Source organism: Equus przewalskii, chromosome 4, assembly GCF_037783145.1.
Source record: "Equus przewalskii isolate Varuska chromosome 4, EquPr2, whole genome shotgun sequence".
Lineage (NCBI taxonomy): Eukaryota > Metazoa > Chordata > Mammalia > Perissodactyla > Equidae > Equus > Equus przewalskii.
In genome coordinates this window covers 30,695,870-30,714,543 of record NC_091834.1, presented here as the reverse complement: position 1 = coordinate 30,714,543, position 18,674 = coordinate 30,695,870, and the positions used below count along the sequence as shown (strand labels likewise).

General features: G+C 35.9%; 1 long non-coding RNA gene across 1 annotated transcript in view; it reads left to right on the top strand.

The window, feature by feature from the left end:
- LOC139083004 (uncharacterized) overlaps nt 1–18,674 on the top strand; it is a 73,846-nt gene that overhangs the window by 49,701 nt on the left and 5,471 nt on the right. The window contains exon 4 of the long non-coding RNA XR_011539453.1: nt 17,322–17,355. This is a non-coding gene — a long non-coding RNA (uncharacterized lncRNA). The remainder of the gene's footprint in view (nt 1–17,321; nt 17,356–18,674) is intronic.

The following is an 18,674-nucleotide window of genomic DNA, read 5'->3' as shown; positions in this document are numbered from 1 at the left end:
TAAAATTTAACAACTACCACCTAGGGTAAATTTTGACAGCAGATACAGTAGACAAATGATGTAATAATGTTTAAAGAGCTCTTATAAATTAATAAGAAAACCTGTAACTCTCCATTTTTTCATATTAGTTAGACACCCAACTACAAAAAGCTAATAAATATATGAAAAGTATTCAATTTCACTAATCATCAAAGAAACAAAAATTTAATTATTCTGATACTGTTTTAACCTCTCAGATTGGCTGTGATGTTTTAATAACAGAGTAGTGCTTGTTGAGATGTGGTGAGATGCTGATTCTCATACCTCATAGATCTTTCTCAGAGATGAGTTTGGGAGTATGTATCCAAAACCTTGTAATTTATAATATTGTAGAAATGTTAACCTAAACAAATACCCAACGGTAGGAGAATGGTCCTTAAAATGAAATGGTCCTTAAAAATGGTCCTTAAAAAAGCACCTTAAAATGGTGCTTTCAAGCAAATGTTTGATGATGTAAGAAAATGCTCATATTGTGTTATTCAGTGAAAATGTCATAAAAGTGTATATGATTCTAGCTTTTTCTCTATGTATATAACTGAAGATAATTGAAGACTATACACTAAAATGAACTTTATTTTCTTCTGTTTTTGCTTTCCCCTATTTTCCAAGTACATTAAAGTAAGCAATATTTTATAATCAAACAAGATCAGTGAATGCAATGAAAAAGTTTATGTCTATATAAGACACGATAATGTTATTTGAGAAAATATTATGCAAATGTAAGATCTTATTATTCCCACATTTATACATATAAAAGATCTTGTGAAACTTAATTCTAATTTCCTTTTTAACATAAAAAACAACTTTATTATTTATACTTTGAGACTTATTATGAAGATTTATGTAAACCAGAGGAGTTATTTGTGCTTGAAGAGATGCTTTCCCAATAATGAAAATACTAAATTCCTCTCTCAGAACCTTGGTGCCATGATGGCTGGGAAATAAAATTAATAATTATGAAGTATCTAGACAACCTTGGTCTCAAGAAGAAAGAAAAAAAGCTGTGTACTTTACTGAGCCCGTGGTGAGGCCAGGAGGAGGATCGCGACTTGTGTGCGGGTTGCACCAGGGTGTGTTGTCCGTCTCACATGGTGCTGTTCAGTGGCTGCCGGTGCCTGTCCCGTCTGCTTTTCCTGAACTCCACTAGCACCGTCCTTGGAGCAGGACTGCAGGTTTCGGCTTATTTAGAGTTCTGGTGGGCTCTAGGGGCTCCTTGGTGAGAGGAGGGACCTCTCTGGAGACTGAAACATTGGTGGGGCCCTTTGTTCTGAACTGGTCCAGGGGTGCTGACACGGACCCAGTGGGTGCCATGGAGGTTCATCCCTTGGCCCGATGTCCAGGGATCTGCCATGCCCACTAGCCAGAATTATATTTTTGATGTCTGGGTTCTCCTTGCTCCAAGGGGAGTAAATGGCCTTTTGGAATTTTAGAGAAAGAAAAGTTTTCCATACAATGTGAGGGAAAATTAAGCAATACCTAATCTATGTGTTCTTTGGTTTAGAAGGTGTAAGTTTTGGTCCATTAAGCAGATTTGTTGGATGTTGAGAGAGAGAGACTGAGAGAGGAGGGGAGGAGAGATACTATTGTGCTTTGAGGTTTGGGGAGAAAAGTAGCCTGTCACAAACAATTGGAATTCCTGAGATGGGAACACCTAAAACAGGAGGGGTGGAACCTTCTGAAATTTTGAGAATTGGTTCTTGAATCATTGAAACATCGCTGGAGTGACAGAGCCTTGAAAGTGACAGCTGTATGGGTCCCTGAGGAGACTTGTGTGTTGATAGCCATAACTCAGGGGTCTTTGAAAAGGTTCCACGGCCTGATCTGGAACTGACCCGAGGAATGCAGAGGGCTATCTCTAATTAACACATAGGCCTGAGCAAGGGCCAACAGTTCCAGTGACCAACATGAAGAAGCATGGGTAGGGGGTGGGAGGCAGAGCTTCATTAATTGAACTATGTAAATTTCAGTGTTGTCATCTGATCGATAGTGGGGAATGAGACTTGAAAATGGATTGATATTGACTTTGTCAACTATGTTGATGGTAGCTGGAATCCAGCTTTGATTCGATTGAAAATAAAGAAAGGTGATATGTCCGGCATTCTGAATATTGTGGAGCAATTCATACTTATTACACAAAATTCATAGTAATCAATAGTTCAGCTGAAATCTGATGTCCAGAAAAATAAATGACTCATTTTAAATGTTGATGGAGTATTTAAGAACATGAGCTCTTGAGATGGTGTTAGCACTAATTTGTTTTATAGCCGGAGGAATAGTGAATTCAAGCTTTTGATGCTGAAAAACAATTAACTCTGGATATTGTCCAGGCACCTCACTGAATTCTTTCCAATTTTACTTCATTTGTGAACCTCCATCAATCAGTGTCCTCAATGAAGTTGAATTGGTTTTCTTACTTTATGCTCAGGGCTGGAAATTCCAAGTGCTATTTCTTAAGATATCTCTTTCCAAAGGGAATTAGTAAAATAGAAAATCAATGACTTGCTTTTCCTTACCTTGGAAATGAAGCTATCTTTCCAGTTCAATTACACAAATATATATTGAGTGCATACTATGTACATTCAGCAGAGTAGGCATTGGGATCAAATGTAAAGAGCATGGGATTGGAATTTGTAGTATCTGGTGGTGCAATCTAAGCCCAAATATTTACCAGATGAGTGTCTATCAGAAAATCATTTAATTTTATTTCCTACATTTATGCTGTTATAAGAGTAATGCCTGTCTCACAATGATATGACAAACAAGATAATATTTGAAAAATCTTTGTGACTATTTTGGGCTCTGTTGTTACCATGTGCAAGACTTTATGCTCAATTTTCAAAGTGTAATTTTTCTTATTTGTTCAGTTTATAAAATGAGGCAAAATTATTACCCCACTAGTCCTACATTCTGTGATTCCCACAAAAAGAAGAAATTTTCAAAATTCACAAAAGGAGTATTTCTGAGGACAATTTATTCAGGAGATAGAGTCCTTGCAATGAAAATGTGCTTAAGCTTAACCCATTGCATTTGGGGTCTATAATGATAATCTAGAGAAAATAAATAATGGTTACAAATGGAGATATTAACAAGTAAATAACTTGTTTAAGATCATAGAAAAGACCACAAAAGCATAATAGAATTGGTTATATTGTGCCCTCCATAGGGTTAAGGATCATTTATTTGTTTACATTTTCTAAAAATAGTGAGTATTTGATAAATCTTACTGAATTAAATGAACCCTCGATTTTCAAATTATTTTTTGGAACCAAACATTACCTTCGGTGTGATTCAGCATCACCTGGAGCACTTGTTAAAATGCAGATTTCCGGGCCCTGCCTGCAGACTTTCTGATTCAGTTGGTCTGAATGAGGTCTGGTAATTTGCATTTCCAAAAAGTTCCCAGGTGATGTTGAAACAGCTGCTCTGAGGATCACACTTGGAGAACCAATTCTTCTCAAACACGAGTTTACTCACTTGTCTAAAATGAAAAAGGTAGGAATCATCTGGAAAGCTTTTAAAATAGATTGCAGGGGGTCAGCCCCATGGCTGAGTGGTTGGGGTTCCATGCTCTGCATCAATGGCCCAGGTTCACGAGTTTGGATCTAGGGTGCGGACCTGCTCCACTCATCTGCTGTGCTGTCGAGGCATCCCACATATAAAGTAGAGGAGGATTGGTGCAGGTGTTGGCTCAGGGCTTATCTTCCTCAAGCAGAAAAAAAAGAGAACGATTGGCAATCAATTTTTGATCAGGGCAAATCTTCCTTACACACACACACAAGGTAGGTTCCAGGCCTTGCTCTCAGAGATTTATTTCTATAGATCTTGGCTGGGACCAAGGCATCTATGTATTTTAAGAGCTCCTAGAACATATTAATAATCAAGGTTTGGAAACTACTTCTCTATACAGAGCTAAAGGCTTGCTGGGTGTGTATGATAATACTGGGCTTTTCTTAGATTTGAAAGTTCAGTATAAACCTAGCAATAAAAAATAATAAAATATCTTTCTGATATAAAGGCAGAGAGCGATAAATAGAGCTAGTTCCTATTTAGGGAAATATTGGTTTATTTGATTTTGATTAAATTTAAGACAACTTTGCATTTATTTTTAATATAAATTCCTTTCCAAAGGAAGATTACATTGCTTTGGATTTTAAGTCCTTAAAAGCATGTGGAAGCCACTATGCTAAGATTTCACATAAATGTTGTGATATACATGGTACTTTATAGTAATTCATATGATCCTTTTCTTTATCTCTCTTAAAACTTATCAAACAAATTATCACAGAAGGTATTTTGTTTATTCTAAACAATCAAGGTTATCTGCCAAACAGTCATCCAAGACATGAGAAATGAGGTAGGTGAGCTCTCACATAAGAACATTTTGATGATGGATTGTATTTAACTATTTGCCAAAGAGTGTCACACTTAATCATTTATTACAGCCCTTTAAGCTTTTGCTATTTATACTTCTCCATATCAAATGTCCCATCTACGTGCAAAGGTAGTTTTGTTTCATAGCCAATAGTTTTTCAAACTCCACATGACAACTTCAAACATCGAACTTTATCTTAGCTATAGCATATCTCTGGACAACATAAATTCTAAACTGGGATTTAGCTGTAAGCTCAGCAGATAATGAAAGAATAATCTGAGCTGACTCTTCCATAATTATTTCAGTTATGCAGTACCGAAATGAGTAAATGTTTATTTTGGTCAATACAGCAAGCAGGTGTGGCATGAAGATAGGCCAGGAGGAGCTAAATTACAAGATGGCATTTTTATATAATTACTTTTCTGACAACCATGGTACTGTACATTGCACATTTGAGATTAAAGATTTTTTTACAAATTGAAGACTAATCTAGGGACTTTTATTTTCCAAATAAAATATATATACTTTCTAGTTTTATTTTTCACTTCACCCACTGACAGAATGAAACTTGAAATGTTTACAATTTCTGTAGATTTTCTTTTACAATCAATTTTTTAAAAAAATTTCTAGCACTACTCAAGATTCCATTGCTTGTAGGGCCAAGGATCCAAAGTTGCCTTATGTTTGACATGAATGCACTTAAATCATGTGAAAACACTGAGAAGTCCAAATTGTGAAGCCTTAGAAGACCCTGCTTGGAAAATAGTTTTCAGTAAATGTTTGCTTCATTCATGTATAACAATAATTGTGCTAAATTGAGAACTAAACACTCCTTCCAAAGGGTCACACACATCCAAACATAGATACAATGTATGGGCCAGAGGCACAGGAAGTACTGAGGCAATCCAAAGATGTAAAGGTAAAATCCTTGCCTTCAAAGGACCATACCTGCTAGAAGACAGCTATGCAAAGGATAGTCAGAATGGCATCAGTTCTACGACAAAGTAACACATGGCAAATTGACTAAGAGTCACTGCAGGTTCATGGGGACATAATCATCAAGTTAAAAGATGTAGGAATGTTCAGAGCAGCCAAGATGAGTGAGGGAATTATGCACCCAGAGAAGCAGCTCATGAGAGAATATGGTACGTTTGGGTGACAGCAGGTTGATCTTTTTGGAGGGATGTGGCAGGGGATAAGTTGGGCAGTGCACAGAGAGATCAGATCATGAAGGGCCTCACCTGTCTTACATATTAAATATAAATTTGTGTTTATCTTTTTAAACCTGGGTAATTTCTTTATTCACATGGTGGAAAGTGATTTGCCCAGCTTTTGCTGGCCATTCCCAGCATTACTGTTTTCATTGCACATGTAGCCAGAACATACTCAAGTGTAAATGCTGCCATGTCACGTGTGAGAAAGCAACCACTAGGTGGTAGAACTGTATCACATTCTGTGGCTAGGGCCAAAAAGCTGATCTCTTGAAACACGCTACTCTGTTCAAAGCCAGGGAGGCTCTAGGCTGATGCTAGGAGTCTAGGTTTGTCCAGAAGCTTTGTGGAAGAGTAAACAGCAAGTTATAAGGACCGCTTTCACTGCAGACAACCTGCAGCCACCAGCCCTGCTCGATTTCCCTCCCCACAGCGGACATAAGTTACTGGATGAATGTGGCATGGAAATATATCTTAAATTATTTCTTTGATTAAAAACATAATCAAGGCTTATACATCAACAGACACACACCATATTTCACATATAATTAGCTCATAACTAAACTTAGCAGTGTGCAAAGATTAAAAAAAAGTCAATTTAACTTATCTTCTGTAAAATTTTCCTGCTGCCACCAAGAATAAATCCAGAACCATATGGCCCATCAATGCGCAGAAAACATGTGGTCTAATGGCATTTTGTTAGCAAACTTTTGTAGTTGATTTATTTTCCTAAGTTACCGGCTGGATTGTTATTGTGTGTTTTGGGTTATACTATCAGTAGCTATATTTAACTACTTTTTTTGTCGGTGTTCCTATTTTAAAGAGCATACAATCAAAGTTCAAGAATTCTACAGTAGTTTCAGATTTGCCTATTTACAATGGGAAAGTGTAGAGAACAGGTTGATGATATCGAATATTTCAATGTTTCTCTTCAATATAATGTAAACATATGTCTAAATTTAGGCAGCTTCTAGGTTTAGGCAACAATTAGTCATGGATGATCCGTTATTTGGACTATCTGTTAGTTGATGATGCATTAATTAACTTAATTCATGCTTTAAATCCATTAATCAAATTGTTAATTTGGTTAGTTGTTCCATGAGCATGCTCCTTTGGTGATAGTCATGATCTTAGCATGGTTTTTATTAACTGATTAATCTGAAGGTAATTAACACCTTGAAGAGGTAATTAAGATCTTGCTATTCCAGGTAACATTCCAAATAGTTTTATATCTAAACTATAGGACTTTTTATAGGCATATCCAACATAGAAAAAAGATACAGGAATGTGAGCTTATTTTACATGTGTATATAGGCATACAGGTGTGAGACTTCCAAAAATTCTTCTTAAGCGAGACACATGGTAGTATTTTAAATATAGCTTTTTCTTTTTTAACTATAAATTCTGTAAAAACTATACTGTAATTAGACTTTTCTGTAGGGAGAGACTTTCAGACTCTCCAAAAGTCAGTTAATTTGTAGTGCTAGCTGAGATACACATATGTGCTTGAGAGTGTACGTGCACACACACACAAACACACCCACACACATACACATGCCACCCATTTTAAGTATAATAATCCCACTATCTTTATGACCAACCAGAAATTAAAAGTGTGGGCTTTCAAATTACACATTACTAAAAAGAACTAGAATATATCATTGAAATCTAAAACTGTTTTTGTTATATATAAACTCTTTAGGTTGTATCTATATCTATATCTATGTTTTATTGTTGCCTACTATATCGAGTCTCAATTTTTTTAGGAAATCATTATGTCTTGTTGGAAATACATAATTATACAAAGCTTAGATTTCTCTCTACTCAAGAAAGAATTACTCAAGGTGAAATGGAAGAGCTATAGGTCAGCATATTCTCCTATTATAATCTGTTTCTTTCCTTCTTTCTTTCCCTTTTGCTATTCCTTTTCCCATCCCTTTCATCTTCTTTTTTTCTTTTGCTTTCTACAATCAAGACAAAAAATTTAAGAACTGGAATGAGAAAAATATCTTATCCAGGATAAATATAATACGCTGAAAGCTTTATAAGTTATTAACAAGCAAACTAGGTATATAAAATTTAATTAATGCTATGTGAAAAACAAATAAAAATCTTTTAAGGCCATAAAATCATACAACTTTCTGAATTCAGAGTCTTTATGGCTGGAATTTTAGTCTTCTGAATAAAACTAAAGTCTATATGATTTTAACAATAATGTGTTTCTAGTCTGCGAAATCTCTATTTCACCTCATTTATCATATACGAAGTAACTCGAACTAACCTTTGGCTGTCTTAAGGAAGACAGAAACATTTGTACACATATCCAAGTGACTTTCAAATAAAGTGAAGCACAATGCAAATTACCTTGTATTGACCCTGCTTCTAATTTCTCTAAATTGCTTTAGGCAAAAAGAAAGCTACATGCTATGTATTTCAGGAGCATACAACGCAGTGTAACTGTGGACACTATTAAGTTGCTCAATGATACAGTTCCGAATGGAAACATTTGAATTTCAGCTTTATAAGTGGTATAAATTATTCTCCATCCAGCATTCTTGATGGGTACATCCTGATTTCATATCTCTCCACCCATAGACAAGGTCATGTATAATGTCTTTGTCTGGTTAGACCCTCACCCTATTTTTAAACGCTTCCAGTACATACAAGTCTTCCATTCTCCCACTCCTACGCAACAACACATGCCATAATTTCTCAGCCAACTTTCACTGTCCCTGCAGTCAAAACAATAGATTTAGGTTTGAAGGATAAAACCCATGTGTGAGATAGATAGGAAAGAATTTTTCTGTTCTAGAGGACCTTGCAGAACTGTCAATATTTTAGCCATTCTGTGTATATGTATATACTTTTGGAAGATACATATTTTTAAAACTTCTCATTATATGAAATATATACCATACACAGATGTAGAAGGATTAATGTCATGAACCCAACCACCCAGGTTTAAAAATAAGCTCAAGCCTCACCTATTTCCTGAGACTCAGATCATTTTAAAGCAAATCTGAGACACTTTTCCATTTTATCTATAAATATTTTAGTATGTATCCCTAAATGATGTTTTAAAAATAACCATAATGTCATTACCATACCTAAAAACTGATAAGAATTACTTAATATTATCAAATCTATAGTCATTGTCTAAAATTTTCCGATTGTTTAATAAATACTTTTTACAGTTTATTTGTGCAAATGGGATATCAGAATAGGTCTATATATTCAACTGGTTAAGTCTTAAGTATTTTCCTTTTACCTTTACTTGTTGAATAGACCTGTAAATGTATCTTGTGGAGTTTCTCACAGTCTATGTTTTACTAATTACATTCTTCTTGTGTCATGTAAAGTATTACACTGTCCCCGGTTATTTCTTGTGAATTGGTAGGTAGAGCCAAAAGCTCAGTCAGATTTGGGTGTGAATATTTTTGGCAAATATATTTCATATGCAATGTTTTGTTTTAAACATATAATTCCTATTTATACCATTTTTTATATTTTTAACAGTCATTAATGATCATGGCTTAGATCCATTATTTCCTTTGGGGTTGTATAATAGTGTCATTTTACTTCAATCTTTCCTTTTTTGTTAGCAAGAATACCTCTACAGAGAGGAAATTTGCTTCATATTTTGTTGATATATGGTTACCTCAAGGAATGGATGAATACTTGATGGCTTCCCTTTATTGACTAGTTTTAAAAATAGCATCTGCCAATAGTGGCTAGTCCTCCAATGGTTGCTACGAGTTCATGCATTTAAACATTAAAGTCTATAAAACAATACGTGTTTAGAGAAGTCTAGCTTTTGTTACTATAGGGGGAATTTCTTCCCTCTTTTTAATTCAAAAGTATGACTTAACCTTCTGTTTTAGTTAAAAGCATATAGCTTTGTAACTTATTTTTTTAGATACCCATTTTTCTCCATCTTTTTTTCACATAAAAATACATCTTGGAGATCTTTCAATCATAAAGCAGGTGTTCCTTTACCTTTGTTTTTTTTTTACAGCTGCATAGTATTCCACTCTGAGGACAAACTATAGTTCAGCCAGCAAGTCCCCTATTGTTGGACATTTGCTGTGTGAAGATCCTTAGACATATGCCTCTTTAAAATTTTTGGCAGTATACCTTTGGGGTTGATCACTAGAAGTACCATTCTGGGTCAAAGGGCAAATGCTTACATGTTGTGCCAGGTGTTGCTTCATCAATTTCCTTATCACATGGGTTCTACTGCTTTGTGTCCCTACTACAAATACCTGAGAATGACCATTTACCCAACCAAGTGTGTCAAAAGTTTTGATATTTTCTAATCTATAGGTGAGAAATGAAAACTCAATTTCATTTTAATTTGCATTCGGTTATAATGAACCAGGTTGAGCATCTTCTCATATGGTTAAGAGACATTTATATCTTTATCTGTGAAGCTTCCATTTTTATATCTCGCCAGTTTTTCTATTGTATTTTTAGAAGTTCATATATTCTGGTGAGATTGGTATTTTGTCTATAAGTTGGATATATATAATTATATATAAAACACCACTATCATGTTTTATTTCATACATCACGATGGTGGTTATTTGTTTGCCATGAAACATATTTTTATTTTTGTATAATCTGTCAAATTTACCCATCTTTTCTCTTTGCATCTGCATTTGAGTTATAGTTAGGGAGGTTTTTCCCAACAGTAAATTTCTAGGAGAATTTGCCCATGTTTTTGTCTAATGTTTATATGGTTTCACTTTTTACTATTTAAATTTCTGATCTCTTTGGAATTTATACTAGTGAATGGTATAAGGAATGGATTGTGTTTATCTTTTCATGACTATAATGATATTAATTACACTTGTACACAAAATTTATAGAGAAAATTGGATCAATTTTGAGCCTTTTTTTCAGCTTTATTGATGTATAATTGACAAAATTGTAAGATACTTGAAGTGAACACTGTGATGATTTGATAGACACATACATTACATGTGGAAGGATTCCTCCCATCTAGTTAATTAACACAGTCATCACCTCATATACTTCCCTTGTGTGTATGGATGTGATATTTATGTGCTAATAGCATGCAGTTTCAATTATGGTAGATTTATAATGTTTATGAACATCTGGTGGAGCTATTTCTCTGTTTATTGGGGTCGGGGTAGGGGTCAGGTTTTCCTGGATATTATTGCCTGATTGTCTTTTAGATGAACTTTGTAATAGACCCACCTAGCTCCTGAATATTTATTTTTATTGGGATTATAAATTAACTCAGGGAGAACAGATACCTTAACAATGTTGAGTCTCTTGTCCAAGATCATAGTGTATTTTAAATCTATTTTTCTCAATTTAGTTTTATGTCAGGAAGATACATATTTGAATTTTAAACATTTTTAATCCCTGTTAAGTATATTCCACTCCAAATCCTAGGTACTCTTAACACAGAATGAAATACTTTAATGTAAATATCTGTAGGTCAAAGTTGTAAACTCTAGCAGTTTTTCTTTTTGTTTTTGAGGAAGATTAGCCCTGAGCTAATATCTGCTGCCAATCCTCCTCTTTTTGCTGAGGAAGACTGGCCCTGAGCTAATAACTGTGCCCATATTCTATTTCATGTGGGATGCCTGCCACAGCATGGTGTGACAAGCAGCACATAGGTCCACACCCAGGATCTAAACCAGGGAACCCAGGCCGCTGAAGTGGAATATTCGAACTTCACCACTGTGCCACTGGGCCAGCCCCTCTAGCAGTTTTTTTTAACCTTTTCTAAACTTGTAGGGTTGAAGAAATAAATTTGTCTTACCAGTTCTCTCCTATAGGGTTTTTCATATATTGGAAAATCTTGCATGGCATGGAGAGTTGAGAGACTGGCTTTCGGAACTGGGTCACTAATTAAAAGTAGAGGAAGAACTTAGTGAGGGAAGCCGCTCAACTTCCTTTACCTCCATTTTCTTCTCTGTAAAAAGAGGTTTTGTGGAGGCATTGCCTGTATCATGTAGGAGTAAGTTTGGTGACATATAAAATTCACCTTAATCAAATGAGGTGATTTGTTTTGTTTTTCACATAACAAGCAGTTCAGATTTAGGAAATACAGGGTTGGCTTGGTAGCTCCAGGAAGCCATCAGGGCTCAGGCTCCACCTAGCTTTCTGCTCCACCAACCTTAGCGTTGTTCTCATGCTTTTGTTATTATGCTTATAACCTGTGGTTGCAAAATGGCTACTCTGACTCCAGCACTGTGTCTATATTCAAGGAAAGCATAGCATAAAAATCATAGCCAGATTGCATCAGCTTCTTATTAAGATTTTCCCATAAGCTCTGTCCAGCCATTCTGCTTATATCTCATTGACCAGAACTGTGCCATGTGGCCACTCCTCATGGCAAAGGAGGTTGAAGAATAAAGTAGAGTTATTGTATTTGTTGGATTTTCAGCTGAAAGTAATGCCATACCAAGCAAAATTATGATTCTATTAACAGAGAAAGAGGGGAAAGATGGATCTAACAGTTTACCACAGTGCTATAAAATATCTAAAGTCCCTTCTATCAATATCAAAATAAAAATAAAGAAAATATTGACCTCTTTTCCTTTCTCCCTAATATTTCCTTACTCATTTATAAAAGGTATTTCCTACAAAGAACCCCATTTTTTTAAATGCATTAAACTTCTAAACTGTTAAACTAACTTTCAGGTGATAAGCATTTTTAAATGTCAGAAGCTTGAGGAGAGAGTAGGAGTGGGGACAGGAAGAATGCTGTACGCAAATGAAGGAGAAACGGAGAAGGCAAGAACTGTTCAAATATCAAATAGAAGACATGTTTTTTAGTCACAAGTATTTCTGAGTTTGCTATTTTAAAAGAGCTGGATTATGTAAATAATTTTTTAAAGGCATATGAAAAACTACTTTTGAATCACTCCAATGAACTACGTTATCGTCTACTTTCTGATATCCATTTTAGAGAGGCATAGTCTGTAATACAGTAAACTGCGCCATGTTAAGTGTGCAGTTTGATGAGTTCTGACAAATGTACATACACCTGTATAACAACCACTCCACTCAGAATACAGATCAATTCTATCACCCAAAAAGTTTTCTCATTTCCCTTTGCAGTCTGCCTCTCCCAACCCGGGAAATTACTGATCTGCTTTCTGTCACTATAGATTAGTTTGTGTTTTCTAGAATTTCATACAAAAGTGATAATACAGTATTAGTGTCCTGTATCTAGCTTCTTTAACTCAGCTTAATGACTTTGAAATGTATCCATGTTGTTGTTCTATCAGCTGTTCAATCATTTTATATTGTTTAGTAGTATTCCACTGTACAAAAAATACCACAACAGGTTTTATCCGTTCACTTATTGATGGACATTTGGATTATCTCCAGTTTTGAGCTATTATGATTAGTTGCTATGAACATTCATATACAGACCTTTGTGTGGACATGCGTTTTCATTCTTGGGTGAATATCTACGAATGTGATGGATAGGTCATAGGTAATTGCACATTTCCATTTCTCATATAGCCAAATTCTTTTATAAAGTAACAGGACAAATTTCTATTCCCAACAGCAATGTGTGAGTGTTCTAGTTGCACTACATTCTCACTAGTTCATAGTATTGTCAGTTTTTAAAACTTTAACTATCTACTATTTACTGGATGCTCTGAGTTGTAAAAGCACCAAACTCACAGCTCTCTCCTCAGTTCTGCCTTTAAAGAGTAGATTCCGCTGGTCTCTGTCTAATCTCCCACTCTGCTGCAGGAGCTCTGCCCCATTCACGAGTAATTTAACTATCAGCCAGGGATTTTGGCAGAGTTTATGCTTAGATTTGGGGCCTCATTACTTCAGTTCTCTTTCTGCCAGGATTTCTTCTTTAAATTTCCAGCTGTTTCCCCAGCCCTGAACTCGATGTTCTCTGGCACCTTGAGTTGGTAAGGCTGAGGTTTTCCACACCTCCTCTTCCTACCCCTGTAGCTGTGGTGGCTGAGAAGCCCCGTTTTCTTTATAATGGCTTGAACCTTTATGCATTTAGCCACTGTTCTCTGAACTGTGCTCATTTTTCTCCATTCCAGTTGCTTTTTGTAAGCTCTTCTCTAGCTTTTGTCAATTAAAACCTTTTTTTCCTAATGACTTTAAATAGATATTGGATACACAGTCCCCCAAAATGGAGACATAATTAGGTTCAAAACGAGTGTTCAGAAGCCTGTTAACTAATCATGAAAGTAACTGAAACAAAGTATTCATTTAAAAATCTAATCCAGGTTCTGGGGGACACACAGTTTAGAATGGAATCATAAAGAGAAGAGTTTCTTTACTTTCTTGGGTCAGGGATGGTCCAAAGGAAATGTTAAAATTTAGGCAAAATTTAACAGTGATTCTCCTCTATTTCCCTTTCTGCTTCTTTCTTCGCTTCCTTATGTACCCAGTGGATGCTATTCTGTCAGTCAATGTGCTCACGGCAACCCATATTGAGGTCTGACTTGACTCCTTGAATTTTTCTTAATTCCGAGTTTTTACCCGCATTCTGCTTTGATGAGCACTCCAATTCTCCAATGGAGTTCATCTCTGCCAAATATTTGGGAGGCAAGTTAATTCACATTCTGAGAGGCATTTTTAATTTTAGAAGTAGATATTTAATATCTCAAATTTCTAATTGAGAAAATTCAGCTAATGGAATAGATCATATTGAATTGTTCGGTTCATATGTTCAGAAAATGTATTTTGCCTCAGAGGGCAAAATTGCAGGCAGTCCCTGAATGTGGATCCTTACTAATGGTCAGCTCTCTTGGGACATTCCTGATTGTTATGTGTTCTTACCTATTTTCACTTTTAAATCTAGAGATTTGTTGAAAGCTTCATTGTTTGGTTTGTATGTCTGATTGATTGATTTCAAATTTCAGCCCATGGCAGTGGCTCTGGGGGTTCGTGGATGGCGGATGGCGGGTAGTAGCAGTAATAGTGAAAGACGTTTTTTGCAGTAGATGTACTTGTTTCTGGAACTTTCCTATATTCTATGCTGCTTTTCTCTACTTTCCATACCTCTCTTTCCAGGCTCTTAATGTGTGAATTTCTCCTCACTGAAAATAAGAGTGTTATCAACTATAATTCTATTTGATCATGTCTCAACATTTCGGGAGAAAGGATCTCTTCCAAAATTAGTTTGGTCCTTCAAAATTTTACTCTCAGCAGTGCATTGTGCACTTAAACCAATTTAAAATAGAGTTCTCTGCTTAACCATAATTCTTCCTTCATCTATAATATTCCTAACTTTTGCCTTAATTACTCTTGCTTTTAAGGCAGCTGCTGGATTATTGTATTTTATCATTGCAACTCATTGTTTCTAATCCATTTAGCAATCTTTTTTTATTGTTATTATTTTCTTCTGTAAGGTCTCATGGAATTTTATCCTCTCTGATTCTGAGGAGTCATTTTGAATTCTCAAGATTTCCTTAGTGTTCCAGCCTTCTCTTTTCTCTTGTCTCTCACTTTATGCAGTTGGTGAACACTGCCTGGTTTGACCACTACCTACTTGGTTATGCAAGGAATGAATGCAATATCAAACACATGGCCCTTCTACTAGCCTCATATGAATCCTATTTTCTCATGTCTTAAAGAATATGACAAGGAATCTCTTCTTGGCACATATGATGCAACACAATAACATCAAATGTTTCAGAAGTGCAGCTGAATCCCGACTTACAGTGTGGTTCAACTCACCATTTTTCAGCTTTATGATGGTGCAAAAGCAATACACATTCAGTAGAAACCGTACTTCAAATTTTGAATTTTTGCCTTTTCCCTGGTTAGTGATATGGTACAATAGTCTCATGATGCTGGGTAGTGGCAGCAAGTTTCAGCTCCCAGTGAGCCATGTGATGACGAGGGTAAACAACCAGTACACTTACAATCATTCTGTATCTAGACAACCATTCTGTTTTCACTTTCAATACAGTTTCATGTTACATAAGATATTCAACAGTTTATTATAAAATAAGCTATGTTTTAGATGATTTTATCCAACTGTATGCTAATGTCAGTGTTCTGAGCACATTTGGGGTAGGCTAGGCTGGGGTATGGTGTTTGGGAGGTTAGGTGTATCAGATGCATTTCCGACTGAAGATATTTTTAACTTATGATGGGTTTATTGGCATGTAACCCCATCGTAAGTTGAGGAAGATCTGTGCTAAGTGAATTACAAAGCAATTTCATCTACAAAACTGAATGTGTCAGGCATTCTTTTATATACTTAATATGCATTGCTCATTTAATCATATGAGCAGTTAGGTAGGTACTGTAATTATTCTCTTCTTGCTCCGTAGAAACCTAAGCAAGAGAAGCAAAGTGGGTTAATGTAGTCCACAAAGCTACAAGTTAACAGAGCAAGGTCCAGGCTTCAGAAGTGTGGCTTTGGAGCTGGACCTCTACCTCTTACACTCTTTAGCGTATGTGAAGCTGAGTGCTCTAGACAATGGCCCAGTGAGCTGCTAGTGTTATCATTTGGAATTGAGGAAGTAGCTACAAAGTGAGGTTAATTTATTACTCCCAGTTGCATGACTAAAGCTGTTCAAATAACTCTAGAATATGATGCATTAATACCTTTAGAAAAGCCTGTTACTGCCAAGAATTCACGTTGCTTCTCTCTCCCTAGATATCCTAGAGGAGACAAGAAAGACAATAACAGCTTCAAATTGAGGTTATCTTGATTTCAGCCTTGGAAGCAACAGCATTTGAATAGTACAGAAAGAAGATTAGAAACATGACAAATGCATTTATTAAGAACTGAATGAAATTCCCCCAGCAAACAATGTTCTCCCAAATGTTATAGCAACTGCTTCAAAGCATGCCAGTAATAATCACTGGGAAAAAAAATACCGTGTAGCACAATGCTTAGTTGTCTCTTTGGACTAAATATATTTGACTATTTGAGAGCCATGACCTGCTGAATGAAGCAAGCAGAGCCTTCAGCCCCAATGTCACTCTACCAGAAAAATGATGCTTAGCCCAGAAATTTTAGCTTAGGAAATCCTTCATTAGTTAAGGCTGTTTTCTCCTCTGTAAATATGTGTACTCCTTGGAGGGAAAGCATATTAAGTCTCACTCATTATTCAGGCTCTGGTGGAACTACTTAATTCAATCCAATTGTTGGCCAACTGAGAATAAGTCTGGACAGGAAAGCAGAGGGAGAGACAGGACAGTGCATGGAAAAGACGCGGGGTTTTCAGGTCAGATAAAACTAGACCTCTCTCCCCTCTCATCCGTCACTTGTTTTCCTTTGTACAACTCTCTCTTTATTTAACAATATTACATTATAGATTCAGGATCCCCATAAAATAATCCTCAAAAGTCCAATTCCTTATTTTTTTGCACTGCTAATACATTTCTATTGTAGAGACACAGTTATTCATGAAGTTACATTTTCAGGACTGGTTAGTTTAGACACAATGCTGGGATGTGAAAGGAAAAAAACATCTTGTGGGGGGGAGACAGAAACCATCTACTTTACATAACAATATGCTAGGTTTAGTGGTATTTTTTTCAAGCTCTGGGAATGATTCAAGGCTATGCATATTGTAATTGTATTGTCATTTTTATTTGCAGTGAAATTCTTGCATCTATCGCATTTTAAAACAGACCTGAATGTTGTAGAGAACAAAACAAATGAAAAAGCCTAAAGCATACCTAGTACTTTCTTTCTTTCTTTTCTTTTTTTTTAGGTAACATTGGTTTATAGCATTCTATTCATTTCAGGTGTGCATCATTATATTTCAATTTCTGTGTAGACTAATCACATTCACCACCCAAACACTAACTACCATATGCATGTTCCCAGTCACCCCTTTTACTCCTTCCCTCTCCTCTCTTCCCCTCTGGTACCACCAATCTAATCTCTGTGTCTATGTGTTTGTGTGCTGTTGTTATCATTTTTATCTTCTATTTATGAGTGAAATTATTTAGTATTTAACTTTCTCCATCTGACATACTTCTCTTGGTATAATACCCTCAAAGTCCATCCATGGTGTTACAAATAGCAAGATTTCATCCTTTTTTATGTCTGAGTAGTATTCCATTGTGTATCTATACCACATCTTCTTTATCCATTCATCCATTGATGGACACTTAGGTTGTTTCCAAGTCTTGGCTATTGTGAATAATGCTTCAATGAACATAGGGGTGCAAATACATTTTCGCATTCATGTTTTTGTGTTCTTTGGATAAATATCCAGAAGTGGAATAGCTGGATCATATGTTAGTTGAATAACTTTGAGGAATCTTTGTACTGGTTTCCATAGTGGCTGCACCAGTTTCCATTCCCACCAGCAGTGTATGAGTGTTCCCTTTTCTCCACATTTGTCATTGCTTGACTTTAGAGAAAGGAAAGAGAGGAGAGTGACAAATGGAAATGGCAAGCAATAGGATATATTGGAGTATATCAGGAAGCCATTTGTTGTAAACCTAATTTGGCTTCACTTTGTTTTTCCAAAAGGGCCTGACATGGCCATTGAGCATGCGTTGTATATCTGCTTTAAACATTTCCTATGGCAATAACAAATTGCCTTAAGATAAAGGTGCAACTTCCCCCCCAAATTGGCATTTCCTTAAGGATAAGCATCTTTCCTTAGGCTAGGAACTGATTGCTATGCTCACCTTTGACCACCCAGCTCACCTGTGACCACCAGCTTGAGATAGCAGACCTACCTGCTGTGTCCATCAATCGCCATGTTGACAGAGCAGTCTCGTGACTATCGTAAAAGGGACATTTCAATCATATGTGAAACATCTTCTTTGAGGGTACATAACCACTCTGTACAGCCTACTTCTTTGGTGTCCTTTCTTCCTTCGGGAAGAAAGGCCCCAGGCCATGGTCCTCACATTTTAGCTCAGAATAAACTCACCCAAATTTTCATTTATAGATTGGTTATGGATTATTTTTGTCAACAAGAGTAAAAGTTAACACATTGTGGTATATGAAATACTCTTTTAAGTTTCACTAGTCACTGTATTTTAAATGCAGCCCTTCTGGTTTTTCTTTTATATTCCTCCCTCTTCCATAAATAAGGTTAATCAGT